Source organism: Bidens hawaiensis, unplaced genomic scaffold, assembly GCF_021521415.1.
Source record: "Bidens hawaiensis isolate Kalapana, Puna unplaced genomic scaffold, B.hawaiensis_p1.1 tig00011152_1, whole genome shotgun sequence".
NCBI lineage: Eukaryota > Viridiplantae > Streptophyta > Magnoliopsida > Asterales > Asteraceae > Bidens > Bidens hawaiensis.
In genome coordinates, this window is record NW_027491864.1 from 1 (window position 1) to 22979 (window position 22979).

General features: G+C 34.4%; 1 pseudogene across 1 annotated transcript; it reads left to right on the forward strand.

Moving 5' to 3' along the window:
* The first annotated feature begins 18849 nt into the window (after positions 1–18849).
* On the forward strand, positions 18850–22678 carry LOC143537262 (G-type lectin S-receptor-like serine/threonine-protein kinase At4g27290; annotated as a pseudogene). Its single transcript, XR_013136017.1, has 6 exons — positions 18850–20335; positions 20420–20577; positions 21190–21400; positions 21478–21715; positions 21788–21938; positions 22292–22678. The product of XR_013136017.1 is annotated as a G-type lectin S-receptor-like serine/threonine-protein kinase At4g27290 (transcript).
* The last annotated feature ends 301 nt before the right edge of the window (positions 22679–22979 follow it).

Genomic DNA, 22979 nt, shown 5'->3' on the forward strand with positions numbered 1-22979 from the left:
TACAAAACCATGAGGGGTAAAATCCACCAAATTTTCGGACCTCCCTTTTCACCCATGAAAAATCCGAAATGTATGAACACAAAAGAAGCATAAGTCCTTGTAACCGGCTCTTGATGCCATTGTTGGGTTTTATGCAAGTTTATCAAAGTCTAAGTTAACCATATTTAACTAGAAAACGCAACGGAAGCTAGTGTTATAAAACTTGTTATGAACATACAATTATGTTAAAACTAAAAACCCAAAGCCAAGGATCAAAATTACAAGAACAAGATGCTCACAAAATGTAAATTGTACCTTCTTCTACCTTTAGAAGAACAAGTGGGTTGTTGAAGGGATGGTGGATGAATGACAAGCCTCCAAAGAAGAAGACCTCAAGAGTGTGATACCCCAAGCTATTTGTGACAACACCAAGTTGTTTTGCTAGGATTTATGAACACAAAACAAGCTCACAAAGCTCTCCTTTTTCTGCTGCTGCTGCCGTGAGTTTATGGAGAGGGAGAGAGAGATTTTGAAGCTTGTAAAACACTTGAAAAAGAAACCAAGAGTAGGTCCATTGCATGTATGTTGTATGGAGTGTTTTTAAAACAAGACATCATAACATGCAAAGGTAGCATGCAATCTAATTGGACCAAAACCTCCACCCACTTGAGGGGTGGACGGTTTCCTTTTTTTTTTTTTTTTTTTTTTTTTTTTTTTTTTTGTTTTAACAATTAAAACATCTCCATCTCATACTTTATAAAACTAATTTTATAAAACATACATGCTATCTTAATTATTTAACCAATTAAATAATTAATTTATATATAAATAAATTATCCAGATAATTTATTTAAATCATCAAGTGTAATTATTTAGAAAACCAATTTTCTAATTGCGCAGTGTTCGGTATTCGTTTAAGTGATCAAATCACTAAAAGAATACATTTGGTGTTGTCTAGCTTGTTATTGGGTATGACCCAACTTGGATCAAACACAGTTAGCCACATTAATATAAATATGTGTCTCGGGCATATGAAATTCCAACATGAGCAACATCTCCGATTGGTATTGCAAAAGCTTAGAGTCCGAGCAGCTCTATGCTAAGCTTTCCAAGTGTGAATTCTGGTCTGATGAAGTACAGTTTCTTGGTCATGTTGTAAACAAGATGGGTATTCATGTCGACCCATCCAAGATTGAAGCAATCAAGAACTGGATTACGCCATCCTCTCCTTCTGAGATCCGTTCCTTTCTGGCTTAGCTGGTTATTACCGGCGATTTATTTCGAACTTCTCAAAGATCGCTTTGCCTTTAACAGCTCTAACGCACAAAGGTAAACCATATATTTGGGGCTCGAAGCAAGAAAAAGCCTTTCTAACGCTCAAACGTTTGTTGTGTGAAGCTCCTGTTCTTGCGCTACCTGAGGGTAATGATGATTTTGTCGTGTATTGCGATGCATCCAACCAAGGTCTCGGTTGTGTTCTTATGCAACGAGGCAAGGTTATCGCTTACGCATCAAGGCAACTTAAGGTTCATGAAAAGAATTATACAACTCACGATCTCGAACTTGGTGCAGTTGTTTTTGCCTTGAAGATCTGGAGACACTACCTTTATGGTACTAAGTGTATCCTCTACACTGACCATAAAAGCCTTCAGCATATCTTTGATCAGAAGGAACTTAACATGAGACAACGCCGATGGAACGAACTCATCAGCGATTACGATTGTGAGATCCGGTATCATCCTGGTAAGGCTAATGTGGTAGCCGATGCGCTCAGCCGAAAACCCTGCCAGCTTAACTGTATCTTGCCGCGCACCCAGCTTCACTTCGCGCCGATCCAAAGCAACCTTGAATCGCGTATTCGTGACGCGCAGCGCGCATCCATCAGTAATGGTAACCTTCGCGCCGAGTTAGCGTGTGGCGCGGAAGCGCTCTTTGTCCCTAATCTGAGTGGAATTCTCTGCTATCTCAATCGCATCTGGGTTCCCTTTGATGAGAATCTTCGCGCTGATATCCTGAGTGAAGCGCACAAATCTCGGTATTCTATTCATCCTGGCGCTGATAAGATGTACAAGGATTTGCGCATTACTTATTGGTGGCCCGGTATGAAGAAGGATATTGCTGTGTTCGTAGCTAGATGCCTGACTTGTTCTAAAGTAAAAGCTGAACACCAACGCCCATCTGGTTTGCTCGAACAACCAGAAATTCCTACGTGGAAATGGGAATGTGTAGCGATGGACTTTATTACCAAGTTACCTTTGACAGCAAGCAAACATGATAGCATTTGGGTAATAGTGGATCGTTTGACTAAGTCTGCTCACTTTCTGCCCATTCGTGAAAACTACCGTGTTGAGCAACTCGCGCAGCTTTATGTCAAGGAAATCGTCTGCCGCCATGGTACTCCTTTGAGCATCATATCCGATCGCGATGGCCGTTTTATATCTCGCTTTTGGAAATCTCTCCAATCTGCGCTAGGAACTCGCTTGGACATGAGTACGGCATATCATCCTCAGACTGACGGTCAGTCTGAGCGAACTATCCAAACTCTTGAGGATATGCTCCGATCTTGTGTTCTTGATTTTGGAGGTAATTGGGATTCACACCTGCCTTTGATCGAGTTCTCTTATAACAACAGCTATCATTCCAGTATCGGTATGGCCCCATTTGAAGCACTTTACGGTCGTAAGTGCCGCTCCCCGATCTGTTGGAGCGAAGTGGGTGAAGCTCAAATCACAGGACCCGAACTTGTTCAAGAGACAACCGATAAAATCGCCAAGATCCGTGATCATCTGCTGACTGCCAGAAGCCGACAGAAGAGTTACGCAGATCGTAGGCGGAAGCCTCTCGAATTTCAAGTTGGTGATCTTGTTCTCCTCAAAGTGTCGCCCTGGAAAGGTGTTGTCCGCTTTGGGAAGAAAGGTAAGCTTGCTCCTCGATATGTTGGTCCATTCAAGATTCTCGCGCGTGTGGGAAAAGTTGCCTACAGACTTGACCTGCCGCCCGCGCTCAGTAATGTGCATCCAACGTTCCATGTATCCAATCTCAAGAAGTGTTTAGCTGACGAGAACCTTCACATTCCACTTGATGAAGTTCAAGTTGATGAAACTATGCATTTCGTTGAGAAGCCTGTTGAGATTATGGATCACGAGGTTAAGCAAACCAAGCGCAGTCGTATCCCTATCGTGAAAGTTCGCTGGGAGTCCAAGCGCGGAGCCGAGTTTACATGGGAAAGGGAAGATCAAATGAAGATCAAGTACCCGCACCTGTTCTCTGCGCAACCTACTTCGAGATAAATTTCGGGACGAAATTTCTTAAAGTAGGGGAGACTGTGACATCTGACCCGATCCGACCCACCCAGGTACCCGTTTCTCTGACCCGATCTCTTTCTTTTATTATTTAATATTTATACTTATTTTACTTTTAATAATAATAATATACTTTTCCCTCCCGCCTCTTTCTCTCTCTTTCTTTCCGCCGTTCCGTCCCTCTCCTTCTCTCTTTCCGCCTTTTTTTTTCCCTTTTTGTCGCCGTCCCGCCCTTAAGCCTTGTTTCCCTCTTTTTCTTCTAACTCTTTGCTTGTCCTTTGTTCCTTCCCGCCTAAGGTTGTCTGCGCAGCTCCACGCGCCAGACTCCTTACATGGAAGCCTGCGTGAAGACATCTTGTTCCTGCGATGCGTGAAGAGAACTCTTCTCGCAGCGCGCTAAGGATTTGTGATCCTTCCCGCAGTGCGCTAAGGATTTGTGACTCTTCTCGCAGCGCGCTAAGGATTTGTGATCCTTCCCGCAGTGCGCTAAGGATTTGTGATTCTTCCCGCAGCACGCTAAGGTTTGTTGTGCCAGCCTTCGCGCTCGTGCACTCAGCCTTCTCGCGCTTGACCCTTTAGTCTAGTCTTCTGTTTTATCCAGCCTGTATGCTTTTGTGTTGTCTTATCTTCTGAGCTGTTGACCTAACCTATCTAATGTCTGAATAGTTACTTTCGGCGCAGCATGCGTACCAACCCCATTGGTTGGTAGAAAAAGTGACTGACATTATCTTTTGAGATCTGCTTTTTCATGCTTTATCCAGTACCTTTATCTGATCCGCCCATGCTTTTTACTGTTCCCTGGCAGCTTTCCCTTTTGCTTTTCCTCTTTTCCTGCTGCCATATCTTTTGATATCTTGCTTTTGGAATCTTTTACTGTTGATATCTTTTCTTTACTTTTGGAGATCTTTTCTAGGGTTTATGTCCCCTTGGATTTGCCTATAAATAATAGTAGTATTTTCTTAACACTTCACACACTACACTTATTATCTCTTCCTCCCTTTTTGCTCTCTGCCGTTGTCCTCCTGCCGCCCCCCTCTCTGCCTCCGTCTTCCTCCTTGTTCTTCCTGCTTTTCCGGTAATATATATTATATATAATAGTTTACTTATTAATTATGCTAACTTATAATCAAGACTTAAAACCAATCGTTAAAACAATAATCTTTAATTATAGGTTAACTTTGCTTGTTTAAGAGTTGATTCTTGCATATCTATCACCGCATCGTTTATCAAGTGAGTTATCTCGTATCTAATCCCTTTTTATTTTAAATGCTTTGGGATGTTCATGTGTTCATACAAAACTTGAGTCTTAAACTGTTTATGAACTTTAGTCGCGCAGTATCCCATGTGTTGAGGACGTTTACTTGGCTGTTTATTTGTATGTGTGTATCATTAACCGCTTTGTTCGGCCTATTCCGAAGTTTTCATGGTACCATTAGATGAACACGGGAGACCTATCGTTTACGGTTTTCTTTGTTTACACTTGCACAGATGTTTTCTCGTTTTTGTGCTCAATTGGGAGCACGGATTGAACTATGAACTATGAGCTATGATCTATTTAGACTTGATCACAATCTGATTGCACCCTTGTTAAACACCAGACATACACGTGTTGCGCGCAGATTTATTGTTATCTATGTATTGTATTAAACTTGATTTCTCACCAACACGCAAGTGTTTGACGTTTATTTTAACACATGTTCAGGTTTGCAGTAGCTGTTTTGGAGCTTGTGGACACGTAGGACGTTTTTACTTTTGGACCTAGAATTAAAATGTATCAAGACAAGTTAATGTTGTTTGAATGTTATAATTTATAATATATTGATTTATGTTTGATTTATGTTCTTTATTTTCCCCGCTGCGCGTGCGCGATAAAATGTGTATTAATAAATATTGACACCAATAGTGTCGCGAGTAATGAAACAATATGTGGCGCCCCGATGTATAATCCGCCTTGGTCGGGGTGTTACATATAGTGCTATAGGCAGACCCTGACTCTATAGGCTGCCTATAGGGTCTCTTTTAACCCCCATTTCACCAAAAGGGGATCTCATCTACACACAAACAAACATTCAAATAAACACACATCCAAAAACATTTATTGTCGTCCTATTACATCTTTTTTTAATTATTATTATTATTATTATTTAATAATAATATTTATTTATTAAAGATGGAGGAAGAGGTGAAGATGGAGATCGACACGCGCCCCTTACGTCCATGTGCCTTTAGTCGAGCCTGCCCCGATAACAGCGGCGCCCTTACCACCGCCACCTACTTTTGACCACAAGGCGAGCACGTCAGACGTTACACGCCAAGGCGACGACGCCGGTCAAGGATCAGCCGTTAGACGTAGGGCCGACGAACACGTCGATGTTCACGATGCGACGCTTACGCCTCCCGAAATTGACGATACCATGTTTTTATATTTTGTTTTATTTTGTACAAACTCAATATTTTGTATATAATAATGTTTTTGTTTGGTGTATACGAGTATATTGGTTTGTTTTGAAAAAAAATTTGTTATAAAAACACATCTTTAAAAAAAACTATTATATAAAAACAATAAAAAAAGGAAAAAAAATCAAATTAAAACATAAAAAATAAAAAGAAAAGAAAAAAACATAAAAAATAAAAATAAAAAACATAATAAGACAAAATGATGAGTTTTTCTAAAAACACTCCTTAATAGACGACCTATAGTGCTATAGGTGGCTTATTGAGGGGTTGTTATAGAAAAACCAATAGTGTGTCTAAAATTTCCCTAAAACAAACTAGTAAAGAAAATATAACGTACATAATTTACTTTTATAAGTTTTATAATCATTTTTAAATTGGGATGTGAAGTCTACAATGTGTAGGCACATCTTTCAACATTTAATAAAATAAAAAAGTAACCGTGGAAAGAGAGATAAAGTTCATCTTCTTTCTTTTTTCATAGCATATAACCAGTTCTCATCTTTGTGTTTCTTCAATTGCTTTTGCCGGAACTTTTGTTTTCCTTATAACCTTTTATCTCCGTCTTTTTCATTATTTTATAGGGGTTGGTGTTGAATTTTCCAGGGGTCGGTCGGGATTTTATCTTAGATATAACACTAATTAACTTTTTTTCACAGGTTCGGTCGACCCCCTATAAAAAAGCGTAGGTCCGCCCCTGCCTGCACTTGGCCGTGCACTTGGCCGGGACAACATGCTTGGGGATCACAATCTTCTATAGAAAAGATGTAAATTCCAAAAAGACGGAATTACGACCATGGTTCTTGTAACCAAGTCAATCACACGTTTTTTTCAAATATATTTTGTTTTTAATAAACAGTAAATTCCACATTTTATTTTGAATTTTCAAGAATTTGAAACAACAAATTTATATTTGTATAGTAAGCTAATTTGAGATGGTTGATCTTTCAAGTTATAGACCTTTTAAACAGGGGTTAGACTCCAAAGAAATTAAGAGAACAAGACATAATTTTACTTCAATTTTCTTCTTCTTTCATTAAACTTCAAATGGTTTAAATACATGATGCAAAACTAGTACATGGAATAATGCAAAGGTGGAAATGTAAAAGTGGAACAGTGCATAGAACATGTAAACGTGCATTAATTTAAATAATTCTAAAATGCATGCAAATTCTAAACGTGGTAAACGAACACGTATCATGATAAATTTTACTAGACCAATAGCTCATGGGTAATACCAATGGCATATTAATTCCATTATTATACTTATATAACTATAACTCTATATAGCAGAAGCATAAAATCATATAAACACTTTAGAATTCAATGAATATAAACAAAAGAACAATCTAGTAACATAGAGCGGTTGACAACATGGACTTGACTTTTCGTTACAAGCGTGTAAATTATGTATTTGACTGAGGAATTACCAAAACATGTTTGTAGTTGGTAAATTATGGCAGCTGTTAGAAAATTGTCCCTTTGTAAAGAAAGAAATTGGAGTTGTGTTTTAAATTTCTTATGCATTAATTAATCATGATCATGATGATCTTCATCTTACTGAGTTACTTCTTGTACCTTACACTTCAATAATCATGATCATGATGATCTGCAAACCAAACAAAAGGTTATAGAATGAAATGAATGGCCCAAAAATGTTTTGAGGAGTTTTATTTTAAAAAACATGTGGCTGACCAATTTGGGTAGTGGTAATATGTTGACCTTGAATGTGAGAAAAGCTTGTAATTAAAAGCAATATCAACACCAACCATATCCTTCTTCTATATTGTCCTCTCATTTTTAATTTGTCCGGTATTTTTGTAGAATTCATGTGTATTAATAATATGCCTCCAACTGCTTTAAAAAATAAACGTTCGTAAATGTACTTGTTATAAGATGGTATTATAAGAAAACAACTCTGTTTGGGAGGCTACGAAATTGAACCGGTTCGGAACTCAAGTTTAAAATTCGGACCTTTTAAATTATAACAAAACTAATGAAAACGATCTTGTGTATACAAATAGATGAGCAAATTGAACATAATGTGTAAAAGTAATCGAAGTTGAAGCAAAATTAGTACAAACAATCAGACTTATACATGATTAAAACATCAAACGCAAGAACAATTAGTAATTTCTTAGAAAACTTACAACCAGAGCTTCATAAAATTAGGGCTTTCGTTTAACCTGCAGATGTGGTTTAAGAAGTCAATGCAACTCTTTAATTTCAAAGGAAGGGCGTGGAGAAGAAGGATGACATGATTAAGGTATCATGCGTATCGGTAGATCATGGCGTGCCAGTTGCTTTCGAGTTTACGGTAGTTCATGGAGGCAGGCGGCAGCAATCCTCGTTCTAACATGGAGATGCATATGGAATCGTAGAGATGGTGATGGTAAGCCCGTTGTATTAGATGTGTGTGTGGCTAGGGTTTCAAGACAGGATGAGAGATGAAAGGAGACTTTGCTATGACCCGTTGGCTATTCAGATTTGGTTAAACCATGACTCGTTGGCAAAAATGGATTAAATCAAAGAGAGCTCTAAATTTACAAATCAGGCAATTTGATGGCCTTAGAAGGGGCGGGGAGCGACGTGAGAGCGACACGTAAGATTTTATAGTAGACAATTATATATATAATTAGATATATATATATATATATATATATAGGGTTTGGATCAAATACAAATGAAATTAACGTGCTAAACGTGAGAATCAAGTAGAGTAATTATAATTACAAGTAGAGTAATTATGTAAATACATTATAGAGTAACTAGGTTATTGACCCGTGGACTCCATGGGTGGATATAGACAATACCGATGAAACTTTTGTAGAACCATCTTCCCACTCGACCGAAGCTCGATTAATGTCCTAAAATAAAAGCAGTGTTTAACATACATGATTGGTTCCGGCTCATGATTATCACGTTCAAACTTCGAACCAATTTGTTTAATAAGTGTATCCTCTCCTCAAGACAAGGATAATCTTTTTTCATTGCAATCGAATATAAATGTGACTGAAACTTTTTACTTAAACACAAAACATCAAGACTATTAAATCGCTCAATTTTAGTGCGATCACTAAGAACAAAGACAAAACGGCATGATCCTCTACGATATTTCCATTGTACAACGTTCAACATTCCTGATTGTGAAGTAATTTTGAAGAATTTGGAATAAGTATTTGTGGTTATGAGAAATTGAGTTGATGGATGCATTGATAAAAGAGTGGCACACTAAACCAATAGTGATTTAATGAAAAATAATCGAATAATAAACGATAAATATACTTAATAAATAAAAAATATAAAAAAGTATAGATTTTTAATTTTCACATTCGATCGAAAATTAAAATATACACACAACCCATTTAAATAACATATTAAGACATCTAATCTCAACACTTTGGTCACAAAAGTTATAAAACTGAATAAAACCTACTTTGTGTTGATACATAAAGACCTCAAAGAGTGTAGATAGGAGAAACAAAGTCATTCCGACTCGAATTGTCAATGTTCGAGAAGTCACAAAATAAGTTTAGTTGTGAAAAACTTTTGTCGTATGCACATTTAAAAAGATATAAACATATACAAACTTAGAAATTAAACAACTAAAAACTATATAAACAAATAATTGTAAATCTATATGACATAGTAATAACAAAACATAAGTTTCTTTATATACAAATTGAGAATACCACGTTGTTCATTTGTTAATGAAAGAAAAAGATATTCAAACTCATTTTTCATAATCACCAGATCATAAGATAGCCTCTCGCTCATGAACCGATATGGACTCCTCCTCAGGGAAAGACATGGTAGGAAAACTATGAAGAGCTGAATATTTCTAAGCAGAAAATTTTGAATTTCAAGTAACGCCATGTTCTAGAGTTGTGCCTCCATAAGTATCAAATCTGTAACGTATAATAACAGGTTTAGAATACATTATACATACAACAACAAAGTTACTATAGTTTATATAAATTTTGTTAAAAAATTCTAAATAATTTTGTAAAAATCAAGAAAACAGAATAATTTCATACCTTTATTTTCCTGATCTTTTTGTTGTTTGTAACCTAGTAAACGACACATGAATAATATAGCATTAGTAGCTTCAATAACTATAATTAAAAAAGTAAATGAAAGAACTATAATAATCCACAAACGAAATAGCGAACCTTACTTTAAGTAGTTGATAAGTGAAACTAAACGTTAACTTTATCCTGTAAACGAATGCTTTGTGGCGGAGTGTAAACTTGGAATAGTTCAAATGAACATTGAATTATATCAAGAACTTTTTTAATGCTTCTTAACATATAGAATCGTGGCTGCAAGACTTAACCCCACTTTGAATGATTTTGACTCATATTGAACAAATGAAAAATAAACGAACCACGATATAGAAAATCAAGATTTACCTTATGCGTTGACTGTTAAGAAATTGAGATTATCACCATGTTACAGGGTCGATGCTTTTAATACCCTAAGAAAAACTTACGGGTCAATTCTTTTAACACCATACAAAAAGTTTTCAAGTATTGGAATAAGTAAACTGCATTCCATTGATAAACAAACATTTCATGTATTCATGGCGCTAAAAATTATACCCTTTCTTAATAAGATAAGGTTTGTAGTTACTCCAACATAAAGTAGCTACTCAAACTGCTTGAGCCTTAGAAGTGTTGCATCTATAAGACTTGGTTTGCTGCTTTCTCCTATTATAGATAAATCCTAAGAGAGAGAGAGAGAGAGCAAATTATAAAAATTTAATAAAACATAACATTAAAAACAATATAAACAAATGAAAAAACAATATTAAAAACAAATATAAAGCTTAAAATAATAGCAAAATGGAGAAATGAAATCTTCTTACTGTCCTTCGACCAAAGATCTGCAACTTGCTTTTGTCTCAAACAAACTAAACTTTCACAAATCCTAAACTGCCATTGGAGTATTGGTCCTAGGGGTGTTCACAGTCCGATTTGGCCGATTTTTAAGTCAAACCACGAGCCAAGCTGTTACTGATACTAACGATTTTTATTATCGAAAACCGAAGCCGCAAATTGAACCAAATCAAATCGTTAGTAACTGTTTGGTTCTGATTCAGTTTTACAGTTTTGGTTCATTGCCCTTTAGTACAAGTAACCCATAATAAGAAATAAAAACATATAAAGAAATGCTAAAAATAATTGTTTACCAAAATTTCTTTATAGGAAAAAAACACAGAGAGAACTTGATATGCTCATTTAGCCTCAGTTTATTATGAAAGAAAACTTCAACAAACTGGATCTGTCATTTCTCTTGAGACTATTACAAAAGAACTATGTGTGCAAGTAAACTGAAATCGATTATAAATAGATAATTAAGCCTAATATACATATATATTTATATATGCATAGAAACATCTAAAGAGTTAAAATATAGTGTAAAAACTTACGATCTGGTCCGGTTTTATACGGCCGGTTTTCGGAATAAACCGTAAACCAAACCGTTCACTACGGTTTAAAATTATTGAAACCAAACGGCCATGAAACCAAACCGATGATTGGTTTAGGCGGTTTCTCGGTTTCATACCAAACCGTGAACATCCATAATTGGACCGAATATTGAAGCATTTTGACCCGTAATCAAAATCGTAACTAAAGCTTTGTTCATTTTATGTCACACCCTCAAAATCCACTAACGGAGTTTTACCGTCAGAGGGTGTGAACTAACAGGATCGGAATCATTAGTTATAATCAAACCATAAATAAAGTTTTCAAACCACGAAAACATTTAAGTGAAAATAAGTGCGGAAGCGAAAAAACATAAACCAAGTGTTGCGTCACGCAGGACGACTTAAAAACCCAATTAATAACAGTTTAAAACAAGTTTGCATAAACAATAGTGTTCAAAGCAATGCATAATCCTAAACCGCGCGCCCGCCTCGGCTACCTGAGAATAACATACTAAAAGTGTCAACACGGGGTTGGTGAATTCACAAGTGTGTATAAAATAAAGCGTTTGTGTTTACGTTTTGCGTTTTGCGTTACCAGATAGTGTTAAATCAATTATATATCTATAGGTAGCTAGCCTATAAAGCAAGTATTACTAAGTGTTCGACACCGAAGCTGACTGTTTATCATTTGCCTTGCCACCAAGTCTATCCCGACCATGGTAATGTGTTAGCCAAGATTACACCCACTCGACCTCCAGTCGAGTTTAGCGTTGGGTAGGGTTTGTCAAACCCAGTAGTACTACTCAACAGTGACTCGCTATCATCCAATACTAAACGGTTCGATGTGTGAAGGACTTCAGTTATTTCGTTTGCCACTTAGCCTTTACAAGTGATATATAATCTAATAACAAAATCTAAAAGCGTTTCAGAGTATGTATTCTCCCCCAAGTGAAAAGCGTTTAAAAGAGTTAAAAGGGGAACGTGAAACTCACTGTTTGCGAAGAATTCCAAAAACAAGTCACCCAAGTGATGCGCGTCACAGAAAACCCTCACTAGCGTTCTAAAACAATAAGGAGATTTTCTAAGTGTTGGAACTATTATCGAGTCTCTAGACTCGGCACATAATACCTATGCACAAGATACGTTTCGTGTTTCGTTTGTGAATTGTGTGTGACTCAACAAACACATTTGTGATACTTTACATGTGTGAAAAACTACTTACGTGTCAAGTGTTAATAGTGTACATTACTATCAATTTTTCCCCACAAGGGCAATTTAGTCAAAACATAGCAATTATCAAGCAACAAGCACGTTTCATGTATTTTCATATAGTTCAGCAGCTAGTTTTATCACGGCAGAATTCTACTTGAGAGATTACTCTATTCAACAGATCACAGCACATCAATTAATTCACCAAAAATTGTCACAAAAGCATACATGAGTTAGGTTTCCAGAACTATTTTTATTGTATTTTTCTTCCACATAGTTTACTCACAAAGATCAAAACATTACAGCAAACTCACAGCAGTCACAATCATGCGCAACAGAATGTTATTTGTTATTCCCGTTAAATGAAAAATCTAAGTAATGCAAGACCAACTGGGTTAGGTTCCTAACTCAATGTATTTTTTTCCAGAAGTGGAACCAACCCATTTGGTCTTGTAGTTCATGAGATATGCTAATTACAAACCAACTTAACAGCAGGTCTCAAAATTCAGATTTGCACTTCAGTTTTGTAAAATAATAAAAGTTAACATTTTCTCGTCCAACAATTACAAACTTGGACTTTATAGAAACTAGACTCAACATAAAACCCTTTAGTGTTAACCATAAAAATCAGTAGTAACCCTCTAGGGTTTACAAACAATCAATGATTTAACAATCTTTCACCGTTCAAAATCACATATGATCATCTAAACCAATAACCAAAGCATAATCAATCCTCCTCTAATCAAAATCAAACATATAAACACTTAATACATAATTTACAAAGTTAGGGTTTCATGTTTATACCTTAAAAACGCAGAAACAACCAAGAGAAAGGTGAGAGATGCTTAGAAACGAGTGTGGGATGCTCCGATAATAAAGAACAAGATCAAACGGGTGTGATATGGGTGTGGGTGTTGGCTGCCGTCGCAAAGAGAGGGAGAGAGAGGGTCCGATCGGGTTTTTGGGGGGAGGGAGAGGAGTTAGGGTTTATTAATATTATTAATAATAGTATGTTACACATAGGTCCCTCAACTTTTAAATATTACTTTTCTAGCCTAAAGTAACTTGTTTGCATCTTGAGTTAGTGTTCTAAATGATATTATCAAATAACACATAAGCCTAACACATAATTATCACATAATTATTGTTTGGATGTTTTTCGTTTATTCACCAATGGTTTGCGTTAACTCGTTTGCGTTTCGGTGCAATCCCGAAAGACTACATATGTAGTAATTGTCAAGCGTCATTTAAAACCCTAGTTTAAATGTAATGAGATGTGCGTTATAGATCAAGTGATCTTAAGTTTGAATTGACGGAGTTTGAGTTAACGGAGTTAACCTGAAATTGACGAGTGTCACATTTTACCTATTCAAATGTATTATAGATGCTTAGTTATGTTGCAAAAAAAGATTGTTGATTGGTTATTGAAAAATTAAACTAATAAATAATAGTGAGCTAATATTTAAGGAACTTTGAATCTGCGATTGTTAAAACTCAGGATGTTGGTTGTGAAGATTGAATTAGTGACGGGCTTATATGGGTAGTGTTAAGGTGTTATTTTGGATAGTTGTTACATAAAATAGAAACATGTATAATAATTATAGTTTATATATAATGTTTTAGAAAATCTTATCAATGAAATTAATGAAAATGAAAAAGTATTTTGAAAAGTAAATAGTCAAAATGTAATGGATATTGAAATATTGGTATTATTTGAGTTTTCACTCTTAAATTAAATTCAAATTATGAGAGTTATGGTACGAATTTAAATATTTGACACATGATTTGTAAATCATTTAGATATTTCGTTGTATTACCATAAATGTAAATAAAATGTATATAAGTAAATTTATATCATAGTCAAAACCATAATAAAAAATTAGACACTAATATGTTTTGTTAATGTTTCTCAAATGTGCGTGATTGTGATTATATAAATTGTTTTAAATAATAGTATGATTAAAAATAAACCTGGTTTGGACCAGCAATTCCAAAACCAACTAGCATAATGGTCATAACCTACAAAACCATTACATATAAAATGATAAGAAACTTTAGCTTAACTTCTATGTTTACAACCACAAAAACCATCTTAACATCTTTGTAATTAATTCTTAATTTAATTATTTATATTTAGTTTCTAGTAAGACTCACAAAGGTATATAATCAATAATTTAGAACAAATTTAAGAAAAAAGGTCAAAACCTTAAGTGGAAGCTCCCCACCAAGCTGCTCAATGTAAAAAAATAACTTGCCCTTCGCGTACTACTTTCTCATGTTAAAACAATTCAACTATTAGTACTCAGTAGAGCACAAACAAATATAAAAATAGCTTATAACTAAAAATAATTCCACCATAATGAATTGTAACAATATTATAAGTTTAAAATAATAATTAGAAGCGTTTATTGCGATTACCTCTTTGCATGATTTAGAAGTTTGTTTTCTTTTATAAGTCATTCATTCACTGCATAATCAAAAACAAAATAATAAAATATTAAATGTTAGATGTTAGTCATACATATATAAAATCTTTTATGAACAAAACATGAGTTGATTGAATAGAGGTCCAGGCTGATCATATGAATAAAATAAGAACATGAAAACTACCAAAAGAACATATGTTATGATAGGGGCGTGCAACAAACTGAAAAACCCGAACCGAAACAAAAACCGACGGTTTGGTTTTATGTTTTTGTAAAAACTGAACTTATGGTTCGGTTTTGGTTTTGCATGTAATGAAAACCAAAAAAACCAAACCGAACCGAATTTTTAGATGTATAATAGTCACTTAGTTAATAATCAACAAAATTATTTATACCTAATTTCATTATTTTCGGTATATCTTTTTTTCGGCCTAAAATTTTCAAGCTCAAATGGCAAAAACCGAATAAACCGAAACGAAACCAAAACAAAAACAAAAAAACCGAGACCAAACGGTTTCAAAATCCAAAACCAAAGTTTCATTTTTGGTATGGTTGTAGCCCAAAACTGCATCACGCACACCCCTATGTTATGAACTTCAGAAGAAAATTGGTGGATGCCAACTTCATATGTTAGTTCACCCAATATAAACTTCGATGTTAGCTATCTATCTTACTGCTAATTGAAATGAAATACATATATAATTACACAAACCACTTGAAATCAAAAATACATTTCACCAAATACATAATCTTCTGAAATCAAAAACACATTTCACCAAATACAGCACATTAATAATTCAAGTAAGGGGTGCATACTCTATATAGCCAGAGCTTACTATAAAATTTGAGGATTAATTATTTCAAATTTTAATTCCCCATAAAAGTTAAGATTCATATCAATGTATTTATAAATCAAATTAATATGAATACTGATATAGTTCTAGTTATAAATTAAAAATCTTACAACGATTATTTAATATAGGAAGAAAACTTTCTACCAGAAAATGCCTATCATATAACCACAAACATAATTTTGTTAATTTCAAAACAACTACAAGACTAACATATATATAAATATACAATTTCTTGCACTCCATCAGACTGATGGCCGAAAATATTGAATGTTCCATCTACTAAAAGAAAATTGTTAACCAACTAATTAGGGCACCAGATGATTCTATCAGATATTTTAATGCGTTATATTATCCTAAAATCGAAGATTGCGACATATTAGGGTTGGGTCGATGATTGAAAACATAAATCAAAACACAAAATATACCTTGACTATTAGATGCGTTAAGGTTTTGGAGACGAATACCAGCTGTTGTTAATATATTTGGACGGTTGTTGAAGATGATTGCGAGGGAATGGTGGTCGTATAGATAAACAATATTTGTTACAAAGTTTAAATTGTTAAAAAAAAAGGAAAGGTCTATATACAGTTAATTAGTATTGATATCTACTTATTTTTGTACTACTATTTTGTTAATACTAAATTTAGTAAAAGTAAAGAATATATTAGGGATTTGTATTTGAATAATAACCGATTTAGTAAATATAGTAAATTTGCAGAATGTAATTAGGGATTTATTTATGGGCAAATCATAATAACTCATAAGTCCTAGCTGATATAATTCATGTTTCTAAAATTAGAAATGAAGTTGACTACGAATTTTCAATTCGAATTTGAAAAGTTGTTAGGTATTATTAATGATATGAATCAATACAAATCAAAATAATATTGTAATTTGGAATCAATTACACATTAAAAATTTAATAAATACCAAAATTAAAAATTGGAAACAATGATACATTAAAAATCTTAAAAATTTAAGAATGAAATATTATGTAATTGAAATTAAAATATGCAATGACACATATAATAACCATAGGAAACATAGGAATTATAAATTATAAATCTCAAGTGGCATTAACAATTAAGATTAACAATATAAAATACTAACCTAGGTAAATTACACATACCCTAACGAATAATATAAAATACTAACCTAGGTTAATTAAACATACTATCCTAACAATATAATATACTAACCGGAAAAAAACATCGATTGACGACAGGGCAACCGTGTCGGAAGATCTGATTAACAATCGACATGGATCTACTGAAACCGTTTACGGGATGTAATCAGATCAATGATTGTTTCATATAATTGAGGATTCCGTATAACCACAATCGACCTTATTTAGACGGAAGACGGTGTAAATTGAATATGTCGGATGCAGAACTATCATTGTCCGATTGAGATGAATAATTATCATTGTCCGATTGAGATGCAAAATTATCATTGTCCGATTGAACTGAGAAATAATAGCCGATGGTTGATTTTGTTGATTAGGTAAGGGGGAGTATGAAGAAAGGGTGTAATAAGGTGGAAAAGATTGAAACCTAAAATCGGTAATATATTGAATATTGAATTAAATGAATACATTAACTATTTTAAGTATTAGGAATATAATTTCTTTTTGATTTATTTAAATTATAAGAAAAATAGAGAAGTAAAATGATATTTTTGGAAGGATAGGAAATCATCCAATAGGCAAGGGGCAAGTGACAGCAAACTCATTTGTTTTAATATATAGTAGGATTATGTAATTACTCTATGATGTAATTACATAATTAATTTACTAGTAAATATAATTACTCTGGTTGATTTTCACGTTTAACACATTAATTTCATTTGTACGTTAACTTTCCCATATATATATATATATATATATATATATAGGAATAAGATTATGAGAGAACTTTTTTGAAATTGAGAAAGAACCATTTTAGATCACAAAAAACCCAAAAAAAAAACATAAAATAAAAAAACACAAAAATAAAAAAAGTAAAAAAAACCAAAATTCTTATTTTAACATCCCGGTTTCATAAAAAAAAGTCGGTTTAGCCAAATTATATATACATATGTATAATATATACATATATGTACATTTACATGATTTTTTTATACAAATGTGTATAATTTAAGATAAATGATACTGTACATATGTGTATATTACGTAACTGAAGATTAAATAAAAATATACATATGTGTATAATACTACTTTTTTTTAATGAAACCAGAATGAAATATAAAAATTTTGGTTTTTTTACTTTTCTAAATTTTTTGTTTTATGATTTTTTTAAATTATTTTTTAAAGGTGTTTTTAGTGGTAAAAAATGGTTTTTCAAAGTTCTCAATTTGCAAAAGGTGCTATTAGGATCCTTAATCTATATATACAAAAAAGTTCTCTTATGATCCTGATTCTACTTTTATATATATATAGGATCAGGATCATGAGAGAACTTTTTTGAAATTGAGAACTATGAGAACCATTTTGGACCACAAAAAACCCAAAAAAAATCATAAAATAAAAAAAACACAAAAATCAAAAAAGTAAAAAAACCAAAATTCTTATTTTATTATCCGGTTTCATAAAAAAAACCTCAGTTTAGCTAAATTATATACACATATGTGTAATATATACATATATGTACATTTACATTTTATTTTTGTACACATATGTATAATTTAAGATAAATGATACTGTACATATGTGTATATTACGTAACTAAAGATTATATAAAATTATACATATGTGTATAATACGACATTTTTTTTATTTTATTTTTATTTTTTTTAATGAATCCGGAATGAAATATAAGAATTTTGGTTTTTTTACTTTTTTAAAAGTTTTATTACTTTTTGTTTTATGATTTTTTTAAATATTTTTTTAAAAATTGTTTTTAGAGGTCCAAAATAGTTTTCAAAGTTCTCAATTTACAAAGGGTTCTCTTTACCCTATAAAAATATATAGCTCTATATAGTTGAAATAAAAATTATGTAAGACTTTACAATCCATGACATAGTAGTTGACGACATGGACGTACGTGACTTTTCTTTACAAGCGTTCAATTTATGTGTGAGCGAGAATTACGGAAACGTGTATGTAGTTGGTAGAAATTACATAATTGTCCGTTGAAAAGAAAGAAAATTGGAGCTGCTTTCTAAATTTCTTGATGCGTTTTTAGACCAAGACCATGATGATCTTGGGCTTACTTCTTGCACTTTGCACATCAATAACTTTTACCTATGCCACTAACACCATGTCCGCAAACCAAGCCGTTAGATATAACGAAACCATCGTTTCGGCACAAGAAACCTTTGAACTTGGTTTCTTTAGCCCCGGTAACTCCACGAACCACTATGTAGGAATTTGGTACAAAAACGTATCAAAACGAACCTATGTATGGGTAGCCAACCGGAACACACCACTAAAGGATACCTCGGGCGAGCTAACTCTCACCGTTCAGGGAGTTTTAATTATCCGTAACACTACCACGAGCGATGCCATATGGTCATCTGGGAGCTCAACAACCACGTCGGTGAAGAATCCGATTGGTCAGCTTCTAGATACGGGTAACTTTATAATTCACGAGGAAGGTGAGGACATCAATCAAGAAGATCCCATATGGCAAAGTTTCGACTTTATGACAAACACTTTACTTCCCGGAATGAAGCTGGGCTGGAATTTGGTTACCGGGATTGAAAGATACATGACGTCGTGGAAATCCGAGGGTGATCCTGGCTCCGGTGAGTTTTCTTTCAGGATTGATACGAGCGGTTACCCTCAGATGGTTATCATGGAAGGCGAGAAGATGAAGTTAAGAGGAGGTTCATGGGATGGAGTCAGATTTAGTGGAATTAGTCAATTGAAACCGAACGATTTTTTCAACTTTACCTTTGTTATTAGTACGACACAAATTTACTACCAATATAATCCTTTTGATACCTCAGCTATTACGCGGCTGGTGTTACAAACAAATGGTGAATTAGAGCGCTTCTTTTGGCTTGATACAACACAAGAATGGAACCCGTTTCTGGCTGGACAAAACGATATCTGTGAACAATATGGTTTGTGCCAGAAATTTGGGAGCTGCAACATTCGCAAGTCCCCAGTTTGTGAATGTTTGAAGGGGTTTGAACCCGTATCTACTGATCAGTGGCAAACTACAGATTGGACACAAGGTTGTCGACACACTATCCCTTTGGATTGTGACCCTGGAGAAGGGTTCAACAAATATTCAAATTTGAAGTTACCCGACACTCGGGAGTCATGGTATGACCAGACCATGACCCTTGTAGAATGTGAGAGGAAATGTAAAAGCAACTGTTCGTGTACTGCGTACACATATACGAATATATCCGGGAGTGGGAGTGGGAGTGGTTGTTTGCTATGGTTTGGTGGCCTAATTGATATCAGGACATATGCTGAAGGTGGAGACACTCTTTATATACGAGTGTCAGCTTCTGAGTTAGGTAATTGAAAACAATATTTTTATGTTCATTATATCAATTTAATTATTAAGACATTATGTTTTGGCACAGAGGCAGCGGAAAACGGTAGAAGAGGCCCAAGCGCAGGGAGAAAAGTACGAGTTATTGTCCCCATAGCATTTGTAGTTTTGATCATACTAGTTTCAATATGCTTATATTATCGTTTTCATTGGAAGAAGCAACAGCCGCAAGGTATTATATGTACCTGCAGTGTTACTAGTTCGTTTAACAGAAGTTGTGGTTTCCTTTTAAAACTGGTGATTATTCCCTTCACAGGGACATCCGGAAACAAACTGAGATATGATGGGGAAAATAGGAGTGGTGATGAAGATCTAGAGCTACCATTGTTTGGCTTGTCTACAATACATGCAGCTACCAACAACTTTTCATTGAACAACAAACTTGGGGAGGGTGGTTTTGGACCCGTTTACAAGGTATCATTTTATGATTCCATGTTCTTCCATGTAATACATAAGTTGATTCATAGGGTAAGTTAAAATTATATGTTGCTGAATCAGAATTGTTACAAGAGAACAAGTCGCAGATGATCTAGGACAGCCATTACATTGTGATCGCTGAATAGATTGATCATATAAATACATGTTGTTGGTAATTTCCATCTTAATAGGCCCGTCACGTGTAGGTTACCGGGTTGGACCTATTGGGCATATGGAATTGATTAATATTTTAATGAGTTTATGAGGTTGCAATTTGGGCATTATATTTGGTAATTACTTGTTGGCTAAGTATTATTATAATTGAGTTTTGAGCTAGCTTCTTGATTATAATAATAAGAGAGGTTTACCCTACATATCGTGTGCTCGTTTGTGTTTCCGTTATCAATTCGTTCTTGTCATGTTTCTTATTCGGTTAGAGGCGTACCCTATTTTTGTTCTTGCCTGATAATTTGAGATCAAAAGTGGGTACTGATTTACTCAACAATAACATTAATAATGATGATGAAAGGAAATAAGACATAAATATGTAGCCTCAGAGGATGTGTAGAACGCTTTTGTGCCATACTTATATCGGAAGTTGTGTTTCAGGGAATACTTGGAGATGGACATGAAATAGCAGTGAAGCGATTATCAAAAACTTCCTCTCAAGGACTACATGAGTTCATGAACGAAGTCATCTCCATATCTAAACTACAACATCGGAATTTGGTCAAGCTAATGGGTTGCTGCATAGAGGGAGCTGAAACAATGCTGATTTATGAATATATGCCTAACAAAGGCCTTGATTCATTCATATTTGGTAAATGGAACAATAAAAAAAAAGAATGCAAATTATCAAATCAGAAACACCTAAACTAAGATTCTAAATACTCGCAGATAAAACTCAAAGTGAACTGCTTGATTGGCCTGCACGTTGCAGAATTATTGATGGAATTGCTCGTGGGCTTCTTTATCTTCACCGGGATTCTAGGCTCATAATCATACATAGAGATCTCAAACTAAGCAACATTTTGCTTGACAAGGATATGAACCCGAAGATATCAGATTTTGGCATGGCTAGAACTTTTGGAGGAAATCAGATGGAGGCAAACACAAACAGAGTGGTTGGTACATAGTGAGTTCAACTACCTTAACCTTATGCAACTTGATTTAGTAAATCACTAACACTAGCTTTGATTCCTCATAGTGGCTATATGGCGCCAGAGTATGCAGGAGATGGCATCTTTTCGATAAAATCAGATGTATATAGCTTTGGCATATTAATGCTGGAAATTGTGTGTGGAAAGAAAAATAGAGGGTTTGCCCAAGATGAACATTGTAACAACCTTATTGGACACGTAAGTTTCGGCACTTTAAATTTGAAATGGAAAATTGTGTAACATACAGAAATCTAAAAGGCTGTGTTTAGATTTGTTTCGGGATATTATCTTTGTTTCACCCATTACAACTAACCAAATTTGCACGATCTTTTTAAACATCTCTGAAGATTCCCGAAAATTAAAACTTCTTGTTTGTACCCTCGAAAACTTAATTACCTGCGATTACGATTAGTAGATGTTTAAGTAGGTATTTTCTTTAAAAAAAATAATCAAATGAAAATGAGAACAAAGTTGATTACATTTTTAATGTAGTTTATCCGATCCTTTTGCAATAAAATGAAACACATGACTGGTGTTTATTGTTCTTACAGGCATGGGGACTTCATAATGAAGGCAGATCATTGGAGTTAGTTGCTAAGTGCCTAGGTGAATCAATTAATGTGTCTCAGGCTCTACGGTCAATCCATGTTGGTTTGTTGTGTGTTCAACGTCATCCAGAAGACAGACCGACTATGACTAATGTGATCTTGATGCTGGGGAGTGATGGTCCATTACCTTCGCCCAATGAACCCGGATTTTATGTCGGGAAGACTGAACACGATACTACTCAAGTTTCAAGCTCGTATGGAACAAGTTCTAACAATGAACTAAGCATTTCTGTGTTGAGGGGTAGATAAAATGAAAATTGCCTGTATTAGAAAAAACTTCTAGCTATTAGCTTATTAAGAATATCCAATCCATCAACATAGCTTATATGATTGTGTATAAAATGTGAACTTCCATTTATCTCTCTACTTGTTAAGACAAATACATAATGAACATGTATCACAAATAAGTTACCTATCTTTTCTTGGTTTTAACTAGGTTTACAATGAAAGTACGCACCATAACTTCTAACTCGTTACATGAATTCTATCTCTAATTAATAACTTGTAGTTGTAAGAAAAATGAGTCCACTGTTGGGTTTGATACTAGGATAACCCCGACTCGTCTTGGGTTGGGCAGTTGAAGAGTTAATGGTTGAACAGGCTGGCCACCCACTCACCTTAGTGGCCCAAT